The 6,000-nt window shown below is 45.3% G+C and overlaps 1 protein-coding gene across 4 annotated transcripts in view; it reads right to left on the bottom strand.

The window, feature by feature from the left end:
* Positions 1-3,552: 3,552 nt before the first annotated feature.
* Positions 3,553-6,000, bottom strand: part of LOC124103249 (E3 ubiquitin-protein ligase UBR2) — a 53,071-nt gene continuing 50,623 nt past the window's right edge. For all 4 annotated transcript variants that reach the window (XR_009228257.1, XR_009228258.1, XR_009228260.1 and 1 more), the window contains 2 exons: positions 5,440-5,584; positions 3,553-5,034 (listed from right to left, as the gene is read on the bottom strand). The gene's annotated coding sequence lies outside the window, so the exon portion shown is untranslated. The remainder of the gene's footprint in view (positions 5,035-5,439; positions 5,585-6,000) is intronic.

Here is a 6,000-nt window from a genome sequence, read left to right as displayed (position 1 = left end):
ACCTCATCAGCAGGGTCGCGACCAGCCCTGCCCTGGGACTGGCCCACAATGCACCTGTAATGACACTGTCTAGGAGACGCCCACTCCCCCGCCTGTTTCTAATGATTCGATTTCTTCTTAGCTGTTGGAACAAAAGGCCCCCTTCACCTCCGACTATTCCAAATGCCAGAAACAATAGCTACTGTGATCTTCCAGAGGTTCTTCTTTGTTTGCCAGAATGGAAGCCACAATGAAAACCACCCATGATTTTGGCAGTGGCAAATGGGTTTCCCTCCACCCTCAAGCCCTGTCCTCTTGTAGCCTCCTTCTCTCAGCAGTTTTATTTTTGAAATTTTACATGCATATACATAAAGAAAAAAGTTTCCCTTTTAGACATAAATGGTAGCATATTATACTTACTGCTTGGGTCCTTTTATTTCCTTCCCTACTTACCAATACATCTTGGAGAACTTTCCCTATGAGCACATCCAAATCAGCCTTATTCTTTTTTGTAGAGGCAGAGAATTACATTATGCAGCTATTCCATAATTCATTTAACCAGCTTTCCACTGAAACTCGGATTCCTTCTAGATCTTTGCTGTTACAAATGATGTTATTTAACAATCTTGTGCATACATTTGGTGATGGGGTGGGGGGCTCCTGTGAATGTTTCTGCTGTATAAATTCCGGCAAGTATTGATTTTTAAATAAACGGTGCCAAATTGCCCACCAAACTGCTGCTTTCCTATGGAGACAGAACAATAGCTTAGACTTTGATGGTTAAATTATTTAAAGTAACTGGGATTTTATTTTATACGGAGAGCATCTTAATGCCTTCCATAAACCATGAAAGAAAAGACTGATACATTTTATTATATTAAAATTTAAAACTTTAAGGGCTGGGGGGCTGGGGCTGGGGCTCAGCGGTAGAGCACTCACCTAGCATGTGCAAGGCGCTGGGTTCTATCCTCAGCATCACATAAAATAAATAAATAAAATAAAGATATTGTGTTCAACTACAACTAAGAAAATATTAAAAAAAAAAAAAAAAAAAAAAAAACCTTTAAGGGATCGGGCCACAGCTCCGTGGTAGAGTGCTTGCCTAGCATGTGCAAGGCCCTGGTTTCAGTTCCTAACATTGCAAAAATGAAAATTAAAACGTTTTGGACCACAGAAGACAACATCACAAAGTTGAAAGAGAAGCCACAAAGTGGGAGAGGATATTTGCAGTGCATTGAATGGAGCCAATATCAGTTCCAAAGTTTACACGTTATTAACAAAGACCAATTGGCTTCCCACCCAAATGGGAAGAGGTTAGCAAGCGACAAGAAGGGCAGAGTGAAATAACAGAATGACCACGTGGAATGATGCCTGGCCTCACAAATATGGTTATTTGTGGGAAATACACATTAAACACCCAGGAGGTAGTGTTTCACACCCCTCAGATTCGCAAATTGTTTTTCATCGAGTATTATCAAGAGCAGTGAGGCAATTCAACCTCAGCTAGACACTCGGGGGAACTGGTGCAGCCAGTGTAGACAGCCACAGGGCAACGCCCCGTCAAACCGAAGGGCCCGGATATGAACCAGAGTTTCTTATTCTGTGCGTTCTCCATGCTCTGGCACGTGTGGCCTCCCCGACTGGGGAAGAGACTGCCCCTCCCAAGGCTTGCCAATTCTTGGAGCTGGCAAAGGGCTCACGACAAGCCCTCCATGAACTAACCAATCAAAGTTCTCCTCTGGGAAACTAACCAATCAGAGCCCACCCCTGAGCCACCTCCTCCGGCGGGCGCCTACCCTCTGCCCTAAGCCCTGTGGCCTAAGCCCGCCCACGTCATTCCCACTAGCCAATCCTAAACTGCTCCCTGCCCCTCCAGGCCTTTCTCAACAGATTCTTCTGGGCTGTGCTCACCCCTTCTGCCTCCTGATCAAACTTGGTGAAAATGTAAACAACAAGATGTTTTATCAATGGCATTAGCCTCTCCGTGGTGTAACCCAGTCACTTCTGTAAGTTGAAACCCCAGGGGTACAACTGATACACCCACACTGGGACCAGAGAAATTCCCATACAGTGCAAAGTATGTTCTCTCTGGTGTCGTTGGCTGTAGCAAAGCACTGGAGACAACCCAAGCATCTATCATGATAAATATATTATCCCAAGGTTTCAAAAGGCAGGACTACAGAAAAAAGACCAAACCACATATCATAAGGCTAAATGAAAACAGAGTTGCAAAATAAATGCAATGTAGTCTGTTTATGTGAATGTAAAAATATTTATAAAACAATACTACATGTTGTTTATAAAATATTTATGGCTTTTTTTTTTTTTTTGTACTGGGGATTGAACCTAGGGGTGCCTAACCACTGAGCACAATCCCAGCCCTTCTTATTTATTTATTTTTTTTTTTGACAATTTTTTTTTAATTTTAATATTTATTTTTTAGTTTTTTCGGCAGACACAACATCTTTGTTTGTATGTGGTGCTGAGGATCGAACCCGGGCCGCAAGCATGCCAGGCAAGCGCGCTACCACTTGAGCCACATCCCCAGCCCCAGCCCTTCTTATTTTATTTTATTTTTTGAGATAGGTTCTTGCTAAGTTGCTTAGGACCTTGCTAAGTTGCTCAAACTTTCGATCCTCCTGCCTCAGCCTCCTGAGCGGCTATAAAAAAATTCATGTAATAAAAGTATGAAAACATGTAGCACATACCTATAATCCCAGCAGCTTGGGAGGCTGGGACAGGAAGATCACAAATTCAAAGCCAGCCTCAGCAAGTTAACCAGACCTTAAGCAAATTAGCAAGACCCTGTCTGAAAAATAAAAAAATAAAATGGGCTGAGGATGTGACTCAGTGGGTACTGGGTTCCATCTCTTGTACTTGAAAAAGAAAAGTGTGAAAACATGGACAAGAAAGATTCACTCACTAATCTGGAACCTGGTTTCCCATGGAGGAAGAGGTGAGATTGAGATCAGCAAAGAGTTCCAAGGAGGTTTTGCCTCCATCTGTGATGTTTCATTTCTTTAAAACCAAATAAATATTTGGTCAAAATGTAGTAAAATGTTACGATTCGTTTAATCTGTCTGGTGGCTACGTGGATGTTAGTTGTACTCTTTTGGGAGCTTTAATGTCTGTCTGAACTGTTTCACTAGAAGAAGAAGATACTGTTAGGCTGCATGGATGATTTCAGTTCATACAAAAGGACATCCTGATGGAAAGTTAGCAAGCTCTGTCCTAATCTCAACTGGGCCAAAGTTTGCCCCCCTCTCTCTCTTTAAGTCGTATATTTTTAATTTTTTTTTGTAGTTGTAGATGGACAGAATGCCTTTATTTTATTTGTTTATTTTTGTATGGTACTGAGGATTGAACCCAGTGCCTCAGCATGCTAGGTAGGTGCTTTGCCACTGAACTGCAGCCCCAGCCCCTTAAGTTGTACATTTTAAAATTCCTGACTTTTAGAAAAGTTTTGAACACTCGCACCTCACAGAGGATCCGCCTGTATGTTTGTTGATCAAGTATTCAAAAATTAATTTGCACACCTCAAAAGGCAAGTTACAGTTTTAGAGGGCCATTCAATTAATTGTGACAACCGTATTTTATTTTTCAGATAGGGGAGGAAAGAGAAAAGAAGGAAAATCTTCCTGAGGCACCATCGAGAGGGTTTTCTCCTAAAAGTGGATCTCTTCAGCACTTGTAATGGTCAATTTGAATTGTCAACTTGATCGGATTAAGAGATACCAAGGATTAAGAGGCTTATGGGTGTGTCAATGAGGGTGTGTCTAGGAATGTTTGGCACGTGGGATAGCCAATTGAAAGGGAGACCCTCCCTAAGTGTGGGCAGCACTGACCAATAGGATGATGGCTTGGATGGACTAAAAGTTGGAACAAGAAAGCAAGCACCTATGCAAGTTTGATTCTTCTTGAATGGTTCTTGATCGATGCTGGGATCATCGGAGGACATTGGACTCTCTGCTTCTTGATCACCATGATGTGAGCTGCTTCCCTGTGCCACACTCTCCAGCCATGATGTTTAGCTTCATTTAGAGCCTTGAGAAATGGAGCCAGCCTTATATGGACTTCTAAAACTGCGAGCCCGCAAATAAACTTTTCCTCCACTACACTTGTTCTGGTTAGATCCTTTAGTCACAGCAGTGAAAAAAACTGACTAAAACAGCACCCTTAGCTGCAAAGGAGGCTGGGGAATTGGGTCTCAGCCTTCTCAGTTGCTCTACAGAGATTCAGACAAGGAACAAGTGTGCAGGAGGCAGCTGCTGTGTAGCCAGCCATGGTTTCTGCCAGTCCTCCCCACAGTCTCAACTTGTCCAATTATTGGAACCCAGAAGCATTTAACTTGTTCCTTCATATTTGGTATATATTGGGAACAGGAAGTTAGGCCTCAGATTCAGGTTAAATATTTTTGTTAATAATATCGATTGGTGATGCTGTGACATTCACACTCTTGTATCAAGTAGCAACCAGGTTCTCCACTAAATTTCTGTTTTCAAGATGTGAGCAGAGGTGATGTACCATCTTTGAAAAGCCAACCTAAACACACCCTCCTTCCCAAGAGCAATCCCGCAAGTCTTCGAAGACCTTATGCGTAAGTCTCATATTTATGGCAGCTGCAGCCTCTGTGCATTGATTTTGGGTTGTCTTGGAATTATATGCAATAAGCAGTCTTGTTTCTTAATATGACCGATGGGTCATATGAGAAGTGAGAACTTGGTTTTAAAAAACACCTGAGAAGATCACAACACAACTCTTCAAATCAAATGCAGAAGTGTCGGGAAGTGATTCTTCCTCGATGTCATTCCCTCGAAGTTCTGAGGGCCTTGAGTGTGACACCAGGAACAAGGGGAAGTGAGCTGAACATTCTCCATGGTCTCACCCTGAGGGTCCAGGGTAACAGCCCGGGGGGCCTTCTCATGGGTACAGTCGTGGGTTCCTGGTTTACTGGCACGGAGGCCATGCCTCCCTGCAGCAGTGTTGAACACAGGCCACCGCAGCCGGGTAGAGCAGGTGGCCTTGCTTCTGGTTCACTGGGACTGTCAGGAGGACCTGGAAGGAGATGTTTGTCCATAGCCATCTTGCCTTCAATGGGACCTCGTGCTCACCTCCACCTGCCTCTCCACCCGCTTAATGGCAGTGTCCCTGTCCCTCACTCTGGAGCCATCCCTGCCACGTCTGGTTGCCAACTTTGGACAGTCTTATAAGTAAAATCACCCCCATCCCCCGCTCCCCACCCCCAGTTTCTCCAAGTCTGACAAAGGCTGCCTGCCCCTCCCTACCTTGGGGCCCAAATCCCCAAATCCTAGCATCAACTGTGACTCACCCTGCCCAGCCACCCAGCCTCCCCACTCCCGGGAGTCTTCTGTGGCAATGGCTTCACTAACTGGTCTTCCTTCAGCTGCCACCCTGGCCTGGCTGCCACGGCCCTCCTTCCTTCTCCAGCCCTGCTCTCACCTCTGTCCCAGGAGGCTCCAGGCTCCCCCTGCGTGTGGCTCCTGGACACAGCTTTCCTCTTTCAATCTGTTATTCCACCTTATCTCCAGGTCCATCGGTTCCAGAGGCTTTGGACTTTACTACTCTCTGATGACAGGCACACCACCTGCCAGGCATTTACAGCCATTATCTTTCCGCTTTACTACCGCGGAGCACAGGAATTATTGTCTCCTTAGCAGACTAGGAAAACCAGGCGTGGAGAATCAGAGGGATCCCACTGCCTGGAGACAGCGGAGCGGAGCCTTTCACCCTGTGACTCTGCGCCCCTCAACATTTCCCTCCTCTGTAAGGAGCTCATGATGATCCTTATCCCAACCCGTCCCTCCTCCCATCCTCATTAAGTCCCCCAGCCCACAGCTCCTCACACTGCTGGATGATGGTCAGCCCACACTGCTCTCCTCCCCTCTTAACTGCCGGCAGCCTCCTCAGCCTTGCACAATTGAGTTCTTAATTACAGATTGCCTTGGACGGGGCTCTGGTTCTTCCACTTTTGTGTGCCTGTCTCTGAGCTAGGGGGCGGAG

The sequence above is a fragment of the Marmota monax genome, unplaced genomic scaffold (genome assembly GCF_021218885.2).
Source record: "Marmota monax isolate L192 unplaced genomic scaffold, Marmota_monax_Labrador192_F-V1.1 WCK01_AAM20220418_F8-fsc01076, whole genome shotgun sequence".
NCBI lineage: Eukaryota > Metazoa > Chordata > Mammalia > Rodentia > Sciuridae > Marmota > Marmota monax.
The sequence above is the reverse complement of the archived record's forward strand: the minus strand, read 5'-3'. Positions and strand labels throughout refer to the sequence as shown.